Source organism: Trachypithecus francoisi, unplaced genomic scaffold (genome assembly GCF_009764315.1).
Source record: "Trachypithecus francoisi isolate TF-2019V2 unplaced genomic scaffold, Tfra_2.0 Lachesis_group9, whole genome shotgun sequence".
NCBI classification, from domain to species: Eukaryota; Metazoa; Chordata; class Mammalia; order Primates; family Cercopithecidae; genus Trachypithecus; species Trachypithecus francoisi.
Window position 1 is genome coordinate 52,715,899 of NW_022681474.1, and position 18,538 is coordinate 52,734,436.

Sequence of the window (18,538 nt, forward strand, 5' to 3'; positions counted from 1 at the left end):
ATTATGCCAAAGGGGATGCTAAGCCCTGGAAACTGAGTCATGTAGCATGTTTACAATTCTGCTTCTTAGATTATAGCTTAACTCTCTTCCTCATTGTTCTAGTTCTATAAATGACTAGGAGAGACCAGAGATCAGACATCCCCCTGTCCAATCACTGATCTTTGTTATCAGTTACCTGCCTCCTTTATTGTCCTGTTTCTGAAACCAGACAGTAACCAAAATCCCTTGATATTTACATCTTCACTGTGGAATGTTAAATCTACCTTTCCCAAAGAGAAAGACCACCTCAACTAATCAGACCATTGTAAATATGCAGTATACCTTTTTAAGATTCTGTTAAACTTCCCTGAAATTTGTCGATAGGAATGATCCCAAACTTCTACACTTTGGAATACTGACCTCCATTCTTTGGACTCTGTGCTTCCTGGTCAACCTATCCCTAAACTTTAAACTATATTTTTACCCTTTGATTATTTTAGATTGACATTCAGCCACCTTGAAGGGACTCAAAGTGAGCCTCAAGTGATCACTCCTGTTGTGTCATCGACCAAGGCCTTGGTGCCAACATGAATGTCTTTTCATTCACCCAACTTTGCCAGGACTGACAGGGATCTCTGCCATGGCTCCTCTTGGGTTTCGAATCTGTCTAATTTTGGTTTGAGATTCAGACTTTATTTGAGTGATCCAGTTCCACATTTGATGCAGCTAGTATTGAAGCTCTGCTTTTAAGGTAGGAGTTTCACACCCACACACCCACACACAACATTAGAGTATATATAATATTAGAATATTTCTGTATATATTAACAATTTTGCTGTTCATGGATTTGTGATTTTTACTTTTCTCTAAGGTTGCAGGTTGCTTGTTGAACTACCCTTTAGAGTTTGTACGTCCTTTCCTTTCATCACAGTTTTGGTCAGGGAAGGAAGTAGTTTCCTTCTCTGAAAAGAAGAGGTGAATGTTTCATAGCATAAGAAATATTTAAGAAGTATTTAAGGAATAAATACTTTTTATTTAAAAACTGACTGAACTCTGAAGCTTCATTCATTTGGCATATCTAAAGTCCCTTTAAGAGTGAGCCAAACCAATGAGAAACTTTATTTGAGGATGAAGATGAGTCCTGGGATAAGGGAAAGTTTCCTTCTTTGCCGAAAGGCACCTCAAGTAATTAAGGTCTTGCGGAAGTGTTTGACTTCATTGCTTGTAACATGCAATTGAGTTCATGGCTTGTAACGTGTGATTGTCCCCCAGGGAATCTCCAAGAAGAACATGCAGGGAAGCTTGTTTACCCTGGTGGGCACATAAGAAGGGTTGTTCTTCTAGTGCCGTAACTGCTCGTGATTCCTGGATTTAGTGAGCCATGTAAAAGGGAAGAAGTGACACAAGAGTGACACCTTGAGGAGTAAACCCCCTTAAGCAGCACACCAGATCCAAAACATCTTTCCCTTTCAGTCTTTGGTCACTTGAAAAGATAATCCATTTTTTTTCAAGATGGCGGACTAGGGACGTGGGATGCCAGATCTCCTTAGGAAGAAGGTCTAAGTTACTGTTAAATGAACAAGTTCTGAACTGAAAACAGAGGGAAAAGAGCCAGGGCCTGTCATCATGCCCACAGAAAGAAGCTGGGGCATGGAAAAGGAAAGCAGCAAGAGTCTGGCCGAGATCAACCCCCAAGGAACTCAGAGCCCTGTGGAAAGTGTAGGTGGGAGTGCTTCTCTGCTCTTCTCTCCCCTGTGACAATCTACTGAACACCTAACTTTTGGAGAGCACCTCTTTGCTCTTGACCCAGGGAAACACTATTCGTAGCTATTAGAGAACTCACCAGGGACAGCAAACTAGTTGGCCAGTTTGTGCAGGCATGCCTACATTGCCCTCAGAAGCAAACTGAGATTGTGGGCACCATACTGAGTGTGCATCGATGGTGCTACTGCCCTGCCTGAGGATTTTCTGCCCTTCAGTCACTATACCACCATATCTCCCCTGCTCTCACTTTGGCTAGCATGGCAGGTCCCCATGGAGTTGTGGGACTCCCTAGAGGTCTAACCCTTGGGGTGGGCTGCCCTTAAAGGAAGAGGAAAGGAAGCACATCCTGCCAAAGGCCCTGTTAAGATAAAGAGAATGTGGGGCAGTGGGGCCCACTGCTGCAGGGGGCATCATTGATGACTGGGAACAAATGTTAGGAAGGGGGTCTTCTCCCACTTCCCCCACCATACACTGTTGTGGATGCAAAGGTGGTCCTTCCTGCTAGGGATGGTGAGCATGAAGTCAAGGAAAGTGCTCTTCATGGTGGCACCACCCCTGCTGAAACTGAGCCTTTTCCTGCTTCCAGCTTTCATGAAGGCAAGGACCTAACTCCTTCATCCTACACAGAGCAGCAGCATGCTGGCAATGGAGGACAGGCCATGGAATTGCCTACCATGGACTAGGGGAAGAGGCTCTGCTTCAGGCCCCATTTTAGTGATATTCATCAGAGACGCATATCCACAGCCCCCAGCCACAGTGTGGCTGGGAACCAAAGGATGAATGAAGTCTTTATAAACAGAAGGTCATGGGTCCTGTGACAGGGGCATCATAGGAAAGTGGATTGCATTCCTGTCGGCTCAGGATGGAGATTTGCAGCACCCATCTTTTCTTTGCCTCAGGACCTCAATGCATCCCATCATAATCTCTTCCTGATGTATTCAGGGCGAATGCATCCATTCAGCACCAGCCACCTTGCCGGCTCTTACTCTTAAGTGCCATCTACTGGACAGCAGCCTGAATTGCATGAGCAAACAAAAATCTGCCACCACAAGGGCTTAGTGCTAGTCCATGAAATAAGCCTGAAAGCAGGAACTGCAGGCACCCACATCCCAGACCCTAGAAGACCCGACTATGTCTCAGCCACCCTTCCTCGTTCCTCTGCTTTGAGGGCTCTTCTCTGCACCTACTACTATTGCAAGCCAAGGCTCAGCTGTCTTCTGAGCCTGAGTCTCAACTCTGATCTTGCCTCTGTTAAGCTGCCTTCCCTGAAGCTCTGAGGCAGGGAGCACCCTGCTCTCAAAGTCCCAGAGCACTAAAGATATACATTTTCCGAGGCAAACTGGATAGAAAAACATGAGTCCCAACATTCTGCTGCCTTCAAGAGACCAGCCTCACATGCAATGACACCCATAGGCTCAAAGTAAAGGCATGGAGAAAAATCTGTCACATAAGTGGAAACCAAAGAAGAGCAGGGGTGGCTATTCCCATATCAGATAAAACAGATTTTAAACCAATAGTAAAAAAAAAAAAAAGACAAAGAAGGGTATTATATAATAATAATGAGTTCAATTCAACAAGATTTAAGTAATTTAAATATATATGCACCCAACATCGGAGCACCCGGATTTGTAAAACAAATACTACTAGACCTAAGAAAAGAGATAGATGTCCATACAATAATAGTGGGGGACTTTAACACTGCACTGACAGCATTAGACAGATCATCAAGGCAGAAAACTAATAAAGAAACTCTGGACTTAAATTTGACACTTCACCAAATAGACCTAAGGGATATCTGCAGAATACTTCACCCACAACCACAGAATAGATATTCTCTCTTCATGAAATTCTCTCGTATTAATCACATGCGAGGTCATAAAGCAAGGCCCAATACATTTTTTTAAAAATGACATCATATCAAGCATCTTCTTGGACCACAGTGCCCCAAAATTTGAGATTAATATAAGGAAGATCTTCAAGACAACACAAATGCAGGGAAATGAAATAACTTGCTTTTGATAACTTTTAGGTAAACAACAAAATTAAGTCAGAACTCTAACAAGTGGAAACAGAGACATGACATACCAAATCTCTGGGATACAGCAAAATGTTAAGAGGAAAGCTCATAGCACTACATCCTTACATCAAGAAGGTATAAAGATCTCAATTTAATAATCTAGTATCACATCTAAATGAATTAGAAAAATAAGAACAAAGTAGACCCTAAGCTGGCAGAAGAAACAAAACAATTAAGATCAGAGCAGAACTAAATAAAATTGAGTCCAAAAAACCCATACAAAGGATCAGTGAAGGGAAGAATTGGGCCATTAGACCCATTGAGAAACTGTTAGGTAAATTAGCCAAGAAAAAAAGACAGAAGATCTGAATAAACACAATCAGAAATGACAAAGATGATATTACAATTGATACCACAGAAATACAAAGATCTTCAGAGACTACTATAAACACCTCTATGTGCACAAACTAGAAAACCTAGAGGAAATGAATAAATTCCTGGAAACACAGCCTCCCAAGATTGACCTAGGAAGTACTTGAAATCCTAAACAGATTAATAATGAGTTAAGAAATTGAATCAGTAATAAAAATCTACCAATCAATAGTGTCCTGGACTAGAGGGATTCACAGCCAAATTTTACCAGATGTACAAAGAAGAGCTGGTACCAATCTTAATGAAACTATTCCAAAAAATCAGGAAGGAGGGATTCCTCCCTAACTCATTCTATGAAACCAGTGTCATCCTGATATCAAAGTCTGGCAAGGAAACAACAACAAAAAAGAAAACTGCAGGCCAGTACCCCTGATGAACATAGATGCAAAAATCTTCCACAAAATACTAGCAAACCAAATCTAGCAGCACACCAGAAAGATAATTCTTCACAGTAAAGTGGGCTTTATACCTGTGATGCAAAATGATTCAACACAAGCAAATCAATAAATATAATTCACCACACAAACAGAATTAAAAACCATATTATCATCTTGATAGACCCAGGAAAAGCATTTGATAAAATTCAACATCCATTCATGATAAGAACCCTCAACAAAGTAGGCATCAAAGTAACATACTTCAATTTAAGAAGTCCCATGTATGGGAAACTACAGTGAACATTATACCGAATGGGCAAAAGTTGGATGCATTTCTCCTAAGAACTGGAACAAGGCTAGAATGTAGACTCTGACCACTCCTACTCAACATAGTACAGGAAGTCCTAGCCAGAGCAGTCAGGCAAGAGAGAAAAATAAAAGGTATTCAAGTAGGAAAAGAGGGAGTCAAATGATCTGTTCCCTGATGATATAATTCTATACCTAGAAAACACTTAGGGTTCCTCCAAAACACTCCTTGACCTGATAAACAACTTCAGTAAAGTTTGAGAATACAAAATCAATGTACAAAAATCAGTAGCATTTCTATACAGTAATAATGTTCAACCTGAGAACCAAATCAAGAATGCAGTCCCACTTATAATAGACACACACACACACACACACACACACACAATATCAGGGAACACATTTAACTAGGAAGGTGAAAGATATCTATGAAGAGAACCACAAACACTGATTAAAGAAATCATGCGTGACACAAACAAATGGGAAAACATTCCATGTTCATGAACTGGAACAATCAAAATTGTTAAAATTACCATGCTTCCCAAAACAGTCTACAGATTCAATGCAATTCCTATCTGATTCCCAACATTGTTTTTTCATGGAATTAGAGAGACTAATTCTAAGATTCATGTGGAATTAAAAAGTCTAAATAGCCAAAGCAATCCTAAGCAGAACAAACAAACAAACAAAGCAAAGCCTGAGGCTTTTTCTTATTACCCAACTTCAAACTATACTACAAGGCTATAATTACCAAAACAGCATGGTACTGGTACAAAAATAGATACATAGATCAATGGAACAGAATACAGATCCTGGAAGTAAAGCTGCATACTGACAATTAACTGATCTTTGACAAAGTTAACAAAACAAACAATTGGGAAAGAACACCATATTCAATAAATAGTGCTGGGAAAACTGGCTAGCCATATGCAGAAGAATAAAACTGAATCCCTACCTCTCACCATATATAAAAGTTAACTTGAGATGGATTAAAGACTTAAATGTTAGACCTCACATTGTAAAAACCCTAGAAGAAAACATAATAAAAACTCTTCTGGACATTGGTCTAGGTGAAGATTTATGATTAAGACCTTAACGGCAAATGCAACAAAATCAAAAACTGACATATGGGACCTAATTAAACTAAAGAGCTGGAGGATTGCTGGCAAGATGGCCAAATAGCACTGTGGTCTATAGCTCCCAGCAAGATAGACCCAGAAGGTGGGTGATTTCTGCATTTCCAACTGAGTTACCCAGTTCATCTCTCTGGGACTGGTTGGACAGTTGGTGCATCCCACAGAGGGTGTTCCAAAGCAGGGTGGGGCATCATCTCATCCAGGAAGTGCAAGGGATCAGGGAATTTTCTCCCCTCCCCAGGGAAGCTGTGAGGGACTGAGCCTGAGGAACTCTGGCACAGATACTGTGCTCGTCCCATGGTCTTTGCAACCTGCAAACTAGGAGATTCCCTCTGGTGCCTACCCCACCAATGCCCTGGGTTTCAAGCACAAAACTGGGTGGCCATTTGGGCAGACACTGAACTAGCTGCAGGAGTTCTTTTTTTCCTATACATCAGTGGCACCTGGAACGCCAGTGAGACAGAACCATTCACTCCCCTGGAAAGGGGTGCTGAAGCCAAGGAACCAAGTGGTCTGGCTCAGTGGGTCCCACCCCCAGAAAGCCTGGCAAGCTAAGATCCACTGGCTTGAAATTCTCACTGCCAGCACAGCAACTGTCTGAGATGGACCTGGGACGTGCAAGCTTGGTGGGGGGAGGGGCGTCCACCATTGCTGAGGCTTGAGTAGGTGATTTTATGCTCACAGTGTAAACAAAGCCGCTGGGAAGTTCAAACTGGGCAGTGACCACTGCAGCTCAGCAAGGCTGCTGTGCCTAGACTGCCAGCTTTCTCTTCTGTGGGCAGGGCATCTTTGAAAAAGGGGCAGCAGCCCCAGTCAGGGACTTATAGATAAAACCCCAATCTCCCTGGGACAGAGCACCTGGGGAAAGGGGCAGCTGGGGGTGCAGCTTCAGCAGAGTTAAATGTCATTGCCTGACAGCTCTGAAGACAGAAGTGGACCTCCCAGCACAGTGTTCGAACTCTACTAAGGGTCAGACTGCCTCCTCAAGTGGGTCCCTGACCCCTGTGTATCCTGACTGGGAGACACCTCCCAGTAGTGGCCGACAGACACATCATACAGAGAGCTCTGGTTGTTATCTGACAGGTGCCCCTTTGGGAAGAAGTTTCCAGAGGAAAACTCAGGCAGCAATCTTTGCTGTTCTGCAGCCTCCACTGGTGATACCAGGCAAACAGGGTCAGGAGTGGACCTCCAGCAAACTCCAGCAGACTGGCAGGAGAGGGGCCAGGCTGTCAGAGGGAAAACAAACAAACAGAAAGAAATAGCATGTCTACTGAAAGACCCCATCTGAAGGTCACCAACATCAAAGACCAAAGGCAGATAAATCCACAAAGATAGGGAGAAACCAGCACGAAAAGGCTGAAAATTCCAAAAGCCAGAATGCCTCTTTTCCTCCAAAGGATCACAACTCCTCACCAGCAAGGGAACAAAACTTGATGGAGAATGAGTTTGACGAATTGACAGAAGTAGGCTTCAGAAGGTGGGTAATAAACTCCTCCGAGCTAAAGGAGCATGTTCTAACCCAATGCAAGGAAGCTAAGAACCCTGAAAAAAGGTTAGACGAATTGCTAACTAGAATAACCAGTGTAGAGAAGCACATAAATGACCTGATGGAGCTGAAAAACACAGCATGAGAATTTCATGAAGCATACACAAGTATTAATAGCCAAATTGATCAGGTGGAAGAAAGGATATCAATAAGATTAGAGAAAAAAAGAATAAAAAGGAATGAACAAAGCCTCCAAGAAATATGGGACTACGTGAAAAGACCAAATCTATGTTTGATTGGTGAACTTGAAAGTGATGAGGAGAATGGAACCAAGTTGGAAAACAGTTTTCAGGATATTACCCAGGAGGACTTCCCCAATCTAGCAAGACAAGCCAACATTCAAATTCAGGAAATACAGAGAATACCACAAAGATACTCCTTGAGAAGAGCAACCCCAAGACACATAATTGTCAGATTAACCGAGGTTGAAAGGAAGGAAAAAATGTTAAGGGCAGCCAGAGAGAAAGATTGGATTACCCACAAAGGGAAGCCCATCAGACTATTAGCGGATCTCTCTGCAGAAACCCTGCAAGCCAGAAGAGAGTGGGAGCCAATATCCAACATTTTTAAAGAAAAGAATTTTCAACCCAGAATTTCATATCCAGCCAAACTTTGTAAGTGAAGGAGAAATAAAATCCTTTACAGATAAGCAAATGCTGAGAGATTTTGTCACCACCAGGCCTGCCTTACAAGAACTCCTGAAGGAAGCACTAAACATGGAAAGGAACAACTAGTTCCAGCCACTGCAAAAACATACCGAATTGTAAAGAAAGCCTAAATAGCCTAAGCTATTTACAATTTATGAAGAAACTGCATCAACTAACTGGCAAAACAACCAGCTAGCATCACAATGACAGGATCACATTCACACATAACAATATTAACCTTAAATGTAAATAGGCTAAATGCCCCAATTAGAGGACAGACTGGCAAGTTGGATAAAGAGTAAAGACCCATCAGTGTGCTGTATTCAGGAGACCCATCTCACGTGCAAAGACACACATAGGCTCAAAATAAAGGGATGGAGGAATATTTACCAAGCAAATGGAAAGCAAAAAAGCAGGAGTTGCAATCCTAATCTCTGATAAAACAGACTTTAAACCAACAAAGATCAAAAGAGACAAAGAGGGGCATTACGTAATGGTAAAGGGATCAATGCATCAAGAAGAGCTAACTATCCTAAATATATATGCACCCAATGTGGGAGCACCCAGATTTATAAAGCAAGTTCTTAGAGACCTACAAAGAGACTTAGACTCCCACACAATAATAGTGGGAGACTTTAACACCCCACTGTCAATATTAAGACAGATCAACAAGACAGAAAATTAACAAGGATATTCAGGACTTTTACTCAGCTCTGGACCAAACAGGACTAAAAGACATCTACAGAACTCTCCACCCCAAATCAACAGAATATACATTCTTCTCAGCACGTCATTGCACTTATTCTAAAATTGACCACTTAATTGGAAGCAAAACACTCCTCAGCAAATGCAAAAGAATGGAAATCATAACAGTCTCTCAGACCACAGTGCAATCAAATTAGAACCCAGGATTAAGAAACTCACTCAAAACCACACAACTACATGGAAACTGAACAACTCGCTCCTGAATGACTACTGGGTAAATAACGAAATGAAGGCAGAAATAAAGGTGTTTTTTGAAACCAGTGAGAATGAAGACACAACATACCAGAATCTCTGGGACACATTTAAAGCAATGTGTAGAGGGAAAGTTATAGCACTGAATGCCCACAAGAGAAAGCAGGAAAGATCTAAAATTGACACCCTAACATCAAAATTAAAAGAACTAGAAAAGCAACAGCAAACAAATTAAAAAGCTAGTGGAAGACAAGAAATAACTAAGATCAGAGCAGAACTGAAGGAGATAGAGACATGCAAAACCCTTCAAAAAATCAATGAATCCAGGATCTGGTTTTCTGAAAAGATTGACAAAATAGATAGACTGCTAGCCAGGCTAATAAAGAAGAAAAGAGAGAAGAATCAAATATATGCAATAAAAAATGATATAGGGTATATCACCACTGATCCCTCAGAAATACTAACCACCATCAGAGAATATTATAAACACCTCTACACAAATAAACTAGAAAATCTAGAAGAAATGGATAAATTCCTGGACACATACACCCTCCTGTCTAAACCAGGAAGAAGTCGAATCCCTGAATAAACCAATAACAAGTTCTGAAATTGAGGCAGTAATTAATAGACTGCCAACCAAAAAAAAGTCCAGGACCAGACGGATTCACATCCGAATTCTACCAGAGGTGCAAAGAGGAACTGATACCATTCCTTCTGAAACTACTCCAAACAATAGGAAAAAAGGGAATCCTCCCCAACTCATTTTATGAGTCCAGCATCATCCCGATACCAAAACCTGGCAGAGATACAACAACAAAAAAGAAAAATTCAGTCCAATATCCCTGAGGAATATCAATGCAAAAATCCTCAATAAAGTACTGGCAAACCAAATCCAGCAGCACATCAAAAAGCTTATCCACCACAATCAAGTTGGCTTCATACCTGGGATGCAAGGCTGGTTCAACATATGCAAATCAATAAATGTAATTCATCACATAAGCAGAACCAATGACAAAAACCACATGATTGTCTCAATAGATGCAGAAAAGGCCTTTGACAAAATTCAACACCCCTTCATGCTAAAAACTCTCAATAAACTAGATATCGATGGAACATATCTCAAAAGAATAAGAGCTATTTATGACAAACCCACAGCCAATATCATACTGAATGGGCAAAAACTGGAAGCATTCCCTTTGAAAACCGGCACAAGGCAAGGATGCCATCTCTTACCGCTCCTATTCAACATAGTATTGGAAGTTGTGGCCAGGGCAATCAGGCAAGAGAAAGACATGAAGCGTATTCAAATAGGAAGAGAGGAAGTCAAATTGTCTCTGTTTGCAGATGATGTGATTGTATATTTAGAAAACCCCATCATTTCAGCCCAAAATCTCCTTAAGCTTATAAGCAACTTCAGCAAAGTCTCAGGATACAAAATTGATGTGCAAAAATAACAAGCATTCCTATGCACCCGTAACAGACTAGCAGAGAGCCAAATTGTGAGTGAACTCCCATTCACCATTGCTACTAAGAGAATGAATACAACTTACAAGGGATGTGAGGTTCCTCTTCAAGGAGAACTACAAACCATTGCTCAAGGAAATAAGAGAGGACACAAACAAATGGAAAAATATTCCATGCTCATGGATAGGAAGAATCAATATTGTAAAAATGGCCATACTGCCCAAAGTAATTTATAGATTCAATGCTATCCACATCAAGCAACCACTGGCTTTCTGCATAGAATTGGAAAAAACTACTTTAAAGTTCATGTGGAACCAAAACAGAGCCTACATAGCCAAGACAATCATGAGCAAGAAGAACGAAGCTGGAGGCATCACGCTATCTGACTTCAAACTATACTACAAGGCTACAGTAACCAAAACAGCATGGTACTGGTACCAAAACAGATATATAGACCAATGGAACACAACAAAGGCCTCAGAAATAACACCACACATCTACAACCATCTGATCTTTGACAAATCTGACACAACTGAAACTGGACCCCTTCCTTACACCTTATACAAAAGTCAACTCAAGATGGGTCAAAGACTTAAACATAAAACCTAGGACCATAAAAATCGTAGAAGAAAACCTGGGCAATACCATTCAGTACATAGGCATGGGCAAACACTTCATGTCTAAAACACCAAAAGCAATAGAAACAAAAGCCAAAATTGACAAATGGGATCTAATTAAACTAAGGAGCTGCTGCACAGCAGAAGAAACTATCATTAGAGTGAACAGGCAGCCTACAGAATGGGAGAAAACGTTTGCAATCTATCCATCTGACAAAGGGCTCATATCCAGAACCTACAAAGAACTTAAACAAATTTACAAGAAAAAGGCCAGGCATGGTGGCTCATACCTGTAATCCCAGCACTTTGGGAGGCTGAGGTGGGAGAATTGCTTGAAGTCAGGAGTTCGAGACTAGCCTGACCAACATGGAGAAACCCTGTCTCTGCTAAAAATACAAAATTAGCCGAGCCAGGTGATGCATGCCTGTAATCCCAGCTACTTGGGAGGTTGAGGCAGGAGAATCGCTTGAACCTGGGAGGCAGAGGTTGTGGTGAGCCAAGATCACACCATTGCACTCCAGCCTGGGCAACAAGAGTGAAACTCCATCTCAAAAACCAAAAACCGAAACAAAACAAATTTACAGGAAAAAACAAACAGCCCCATCAAAAAGTGGGCAAAGGATATGAACAGACACTTTTCAAAAGAAGGCATTTATGCAGCCAATAGTCATATCAAAAAATGCCCATCATCACTGGTCATCAGAGAAATACAAATCAAAACCACAATGAGATACCATCTCACACCAGTTAGAATGGCGATCATTAAAAAGTCAGGAAACAACAGGTGCTGGAGAGGATGTGGAGAAATAGGAATGCTTTTACACTGTTGGTGGGAGTGTAAATTAGTTCAACCATTGTGGAAGACAGTGTGGTGATTCCTCAAGGATCTGGAACTAGAAATACTATTTCACCCAGCAATCCCATTACTGGGTATATACTCAAAGGATTATAAATCATTCTACTATAAAGACATGTGCACACATATGTTTACTGCGGCACTATTCACAATAGCAAATACTTAGAACCAACCCAAATGTCCATCAATAATAGACTGGATAAATAAAATGTGGCACATATACACCATGGAATACTATGCAGCCATAAAAAGGGTGAATTTATGTCCTTTGCAGGGACATGGGTGAAGCTGGAAACCATCATTCTCAGCAAACTATCACATGAACAGGAAACCAAACACTGCATGTTCTCACTTATAAGTGGAAGTTGAACAGCAAGAACACATGGACATAGGGAGGGGAACATCATACACTGGGGCCTGTTTGGGGGTGGGGAGGCTAGGGGAAGGATAACGTTAGGAGAAATACCTGATGTAGGTGACGGGTTGATGGGTGCAGCAAACCACCATGGCACGTGTGTACCTGTGTAACAAACCTGCATGTTCTACACATGTACCCCAGAACTTAAAGTATAATAAAAAAAGAAAAAAAAACACAAAAACTAAAGAGCTTCTGCACACACACACACACACACACACTAACACACACACAGAAAATACCATCAACAGAATAAGCAGACAACCTAAAAAATGGGAGAAAATATTTGCAAACTAAGCATCCTTCAAGGTATTAATATATGGAATCTATAAGGATCTTAAACAAATCAACAATAAAAACCCCTAAATGACTCCCTTATCAAATAGACAAAGGACATGAACAGATGCTTCTCAAGACATACAAGTGTCCAACAAACATATGAAAAAATACTCAACATCGCTAATTATCAGAGAGATGCAAATCAAAACCACAATAAGATACCACCTCACATGAGTCAGAATAGCTATCATTAAAATTTTTTAAAATAACAGATATTGGTGAGGATGCAGAGAAAAGAGAATGTTTATACACTCTTGGTGAGAATGTATATTAGTTCAACTCCTATAGAAACAGTATGAAGATTTCTTTTAAAGAAATTTTTTTCTGGAGCATATGTGCAGGTTTGTTATATAGGTAAATTGGTATCATGAGGGTTTGTTGTACAGATTATTTCATCACCCAGGTATTAAGCTTCGTACCCAATAGTTATTTTTTTCTGCTCATCTCCTTCCTTTCACCTTCCATCCTCTAGCAGATCCCACTGTCTGTCATTCCCTTCTTTTTGTTAATGAGTTCTCATCATTTAGCTCCCACTTATAAGTGAAAACCTGCAGTATTTTGTTTTCTCTTCCTGCACTATTTTGCTAAAAAGAATAGCCTCTAGCTCCATCCATGTTCTTGCAAAAGAGAGCATAATGTTTTTCATGGCTGCATAGTATTTCATGGTGTATATGTACCACTTTTTAAAAAAAATCTAATCTGTCATTGATAGGCATTTAGGTTAATTCCATGTCTTTTCTATTGTGAACACCTCTGCAATGAACATTCACATGCATATATCTTTATGGTATAATGATTTATATCTTCCCCAAATTAAGGGCATCTGGAATGTAACTGTTACTGTGGAAGTGGCAGAAGGTCTGTTAGATGCCTCTGGGACCCTCTTCCCAGGAAAACTCTGGGTTACTACCAATGGTATTCACTCAGCTGTGGGTGCAGTGACTGTTCTGTATTCATGAGCCAGCAGTCTTGCCTTCTGGAGTGGGGATGGGGGTTCCCAGAAAAGAGGGGCTGGACTCCTCTCTGTATGGTGGCTGCAGTGTGCTGGAAGTGTCAGCATAATGACTAGGCCCTTTGCTCCTTCCCAGTTCTAGGGCTGTTAGGGCTGTGCCACTGCAACTGTAGTGGCAGAGGGGTTGTGGCTTCACTCTGGGATTTCCCCCTTGGGGAATGCTGGGCTCCCTCTGATTGTGGTGATCAGGCAGAGGCAGGGTGGTTGTACTGGAATCCAGGTCGGGTGGCCCTGCCCAGTGAGAAGTAAGAACTGGAATCTGCATGGAGAATAATCTGGCCACTTTTCTGAGAGAAGGTTGTTCTCTGCTAGGGGTCTGGACCAGCCCCTGGTCCCCACAGACTCTTCCACACCTGGAGACAGCAAGGGCAAGGGTCGCAAGACAGCAAAGATGGCAACCCACCCCTCCCACTAGGAGCTCTATCCAGGGAGTTGCAGAGCTGCTCCTGGCTCCATAGCCCCGGTGGGGGGTGGCTGGAGGCCTGGGCCTTAAGCATCTTCCCAGTGAGGAGATATTGGAATGGACATCCATGTAACAGTCTGTCCACTTTTCCTTAGGGCTGCTGCAGTATGCTGGGGGTCCACTCCAGTCCCTAGTTACCTCTGATTTTCCAGTACTGTTTCCCTGGATGGGGGAGGCTTCCCTGGCTCCATGTGTCTTCCTGGTGGGCTGTGTCTTGCCTTACTTTTCTCCATTTTCTGTGGGTAGAGTTGTTTTCTTGATTAGTCCCAATGTGTGTACCTGGATGTTTCAGTTGAAGGTGCTGCATTTACTCACCCTTCCTGTTCCTCTCTGTGAGAGTGGTACACATTAGCTGCTTCTAGTCAGCCATCTTGACCACTTCAGAATTGGAGATTTCTTAAAGAATGAAAAAAATACCACTACTGGGTATCTACCAAAAGCAAAATAAATTTTTTCTGTCAAAAAGAAACCTGCAATCATATGTTTATTGCAGCACTATTCACAATAGCAAAGTCATTGAATCAACCTAAGTGCCAATTAGGATTGAATAAAGAAAGTGTGGCACATATATACCATGGAATATTATGTGGCCAACAAAAAGACTGAAATGTCCTTTGCAGCAACATGGATGCTGCTGGAGGCCCATTATCCTAAACAAATTAAAACAGAAACAGAAAGTCAAATACTGCATGTTCTCACTTGTAGGTGGGCACTAAACATTGGATACTCATGGACATAAAGATGGAAAAAAAAGACAACTAGGGACCCCGAAAGTGGGGAAAAAAGGAAAGCAAGGTGTAAAAACTACCTATTGGATACTATGTTCACTATCTGGGTGATGAGTTCAATAGAAATCTAAACCCCAGAATCATGCAATATACCTGTGTAACAAACACGCTCATACATCCCATGAGTCTTAAAAAAAAAAGAGAGAGAAAGAGAGCTCAGATTATGGGCAATAATCCCTTTATGTCCAAGTCATTCTTCGTGGTGAGAGATCCCCCTTTAGAAACTCCAGTTTGATTCATGTATAGTATTTATGGCACCATCTCCTGTCAGTATCTAGAAAAATGTTCTTAACCTATGAAGACTTAAAACTAAAAAGGTCTAAATGGGATACCTTTGAAATATCTAAATTATTTTATTTATGTGCAGTGATATGTACCTCCATATCTTGTTAAAATAAAATAATTTGTATTTTGATTTGGAGGTGATAAAATATCACTGCACATAAATAAAAATTATTAAATAAATAAATTAATTACTAATTATTAAATAAAATACTTTTTATTAATGTGCAGTGATGTTTTGTCACTTCCAAATTTCATGTTGAAATGTGATCCCCAATATTGGAGGTGGGGCCTGGTGGGAGGAGTTTCTGTCATGGGGATGGGTCCTGCGTGAATGGCTTAGTGTCTCCTCACAGTAATGAGTTCTTGCTCTGAGTTCATGCGAGATCTGGTTGTTTAAAAGAATGTGGCACCTCCCTCCTCTCTCTCTTGCTCCCACTCGTGCCATGTGATATGCTAGCTTTCTCTTCGTGTTCTGCCATGATTGTAAGATTCCTGAGGCCTTCCCAGAAGCTGAGCAAATGCTGGCACCATGCGTCTTGTACAGCCTGCAGAACCATGAGCCAATAAATCTCTTTTCTTTAAAAATTACTCAGTTTCACATATTTCTCCATAATGATGCCAAAATGGGCTGATATGAGTCTCATGCCCCTTCCAGTAGTTCTGATATTTCATGATGAGTATCTCCTCTCTAAGGACAAGATTGGGTATAATATCAGAAATGTATTCATGCTTTGGCTGGGCACCGTGGCTCATGCCTGTAATCCCAGCACTTTGGGAGGCTGAGGCGGGTGGATCATGATAGCAGGAGATCAAAACCATCCTGGATAATACAGTGAAGCCCCATCTCTACTAAAAGTACAAAAAATTAGCCGGGCATGGTGGCACGCACCTGTAGTCCCAGCTATCCGGGAGGCTGAGGCAGGAGAATTGCTTGAACCTGGGAGACGGAGGTTGCAGTGAGCTGAGATCATGCCACTGCACTCCAGCCTGGGCAGTGAGACTCCATCTCAAAAAAAAAAAGAAGAAGAAGAGGAAGAGGAAGAGGAGGAGGAAGGAGGAGGAGGAAGGAGGAGGAGGAGGAGGAAGAAGAAGAAGGAGAAGAGGAGGAGGAGGAAGAAGCAGAAGAGGAAGAAGAGGAAGAGGAAGAGGAAGAAGGAGAAGGAGAAGGAGAAGGAGAAGGAGGAGAAGAAGAAGAAGAGAAGAAGAAGAAGAAGAAGAAGAAGAAGAAGAAGAAGAAGAAGAAGAAGAAGAAGAAGAAGAAGGAGGAGGAGGAATGTATTCATGTTTCTGTAAACAGTCATTGATGCTTGACACTAGCATGACTAAGGATAAAGTATGCCACTGGCCTATTAATAATACTTTACAGAGTAAAGAGCATGAAAAGAGCTTCTCAGTATAAGAAACTAGTTCGTTACCTGATATGGTTTGGATTTGTGTCCCCACCCAAGTCTCATGTTGAATTGGAATCTCCAGTGTTGGAGGAGGAGCCTGTTGGGAGGTGATTGGATCACGGGGGCGGATTTCTCCCTTGCTGTTCTCATGTTAGAGAGTGAGTTATCATGAGATCTGATTGTTTATAAGTGTGTGGCACCTCCCCCTTCTCTCTATTCCTTTACTCTGGCCATGTAAGACATCCCTGCTTCCCCTTCGCCTTCCACCATGATTGCAAGTTTCTGGAGGCCTCCTCAGCCATGTTTCCTGTACATCCTGCAGAACCATGAGGCAATTAAACCTCTTTTCCTTATAAATTACCCAGTTTTAGGTATTTATAGTGGTGTGAGAATGGACTAATACATTACCTTTAACACTGATGGTGCCCCAACAGAGGGATGAAACAGCACTGCCTCATTTGAGAGATAAGACAACTCAATTTCAGGTTAGTATAACACAAATTTGGGACTGTTTTATCTGGCTTATCCTCTGCTGTGGTCAGCTCAGTCAGCTTGCCCATTTGTTTTGTGAACAGATAAATTGTACCAAAGATACCTTACTCAAATAACGCTGAAGATGTGGGATTGATATCCAAAGAATGATATATCCACACTATTACATTACAAAGTACTGATTGGCATGATGGTGAACAGGCACAACGAGCAAGTATTTATTGGTTAGCTCCAAATGGAATGTCTTGGCTATGTAGTACTAACTTGTGGCCATGGTTACCCCCAGGATAGGCTAAGACTGTGTTCCTTGGCTTATGCTTGGGCACAGGGCTAAGTAGTTCATACCCTGTCAAAATCTGCAAATTTTTCTCATTCACAATCTCGTTGTGTTCATCCTGCATTTCATTGGTATGATCATTTAACTTTCATCTTTGTACCACAAATCAGGTATTGAGAATATCATTTGTCATGCAGAGATCCTAACCAATTATACACAAAAGGCCCTGGGTATGTCATCACTAAACAAGTAAGTTGCTTTTGTGAGAACTGCTACATTACAGAAGAGTATGGCTTTAGACACACTCAGTGCAGCCTGAGGAGGAACTTGTACATCAGAAAATCTCAGTGTTGTGTCTACTCCAGATGACTCGAACAACATCATGGAATTAATCACGGGTATACAAATTCAAATAACTAACTTTTCAGATTCAGTACTCTGATTAGTTATGCAGCTGGTTTGTATCTTGCAGAACTTGGTATAAAAGAACTGTTACTAATTCTGGAAATTGTAATCATTTGTTATGTTTTGTCCTGTTTTTGTCTACACTGCTGTTATGGCACATGTTTGCAATCAAGTCAATGCACAACCAAAAAGGCTAGAATAATGGTTGCTCAAAGAACTGCTTTGAATGAAGAGGCAGTCATGTGGCCTGAATCAGATTTGAGGACCACTTCTCCCTTGTTTACTTTATACACTGGCTTTACTTCTTTCTAATTCTTCCCCATTGGACATGACTTCCTAGGAACGAGCCTTCCTAGTAGGATGAGATTTTGACTTAAATACATGATTCTTCTGCCACGTTTTCTCTGAAATAATTTGAAGAAAAGGAAGAAATATAAGAGAAGTAAAATGTCCTGACCTTCTAAATTTATTATGCTAAGGGGGAAGTTAAGCCCTGAAGACTCAGTCACATACCATGTTTGCAATTTGGCTTCATAGATTATAGCTTAACCTCTCTCATTGTTCTAGTTCTGT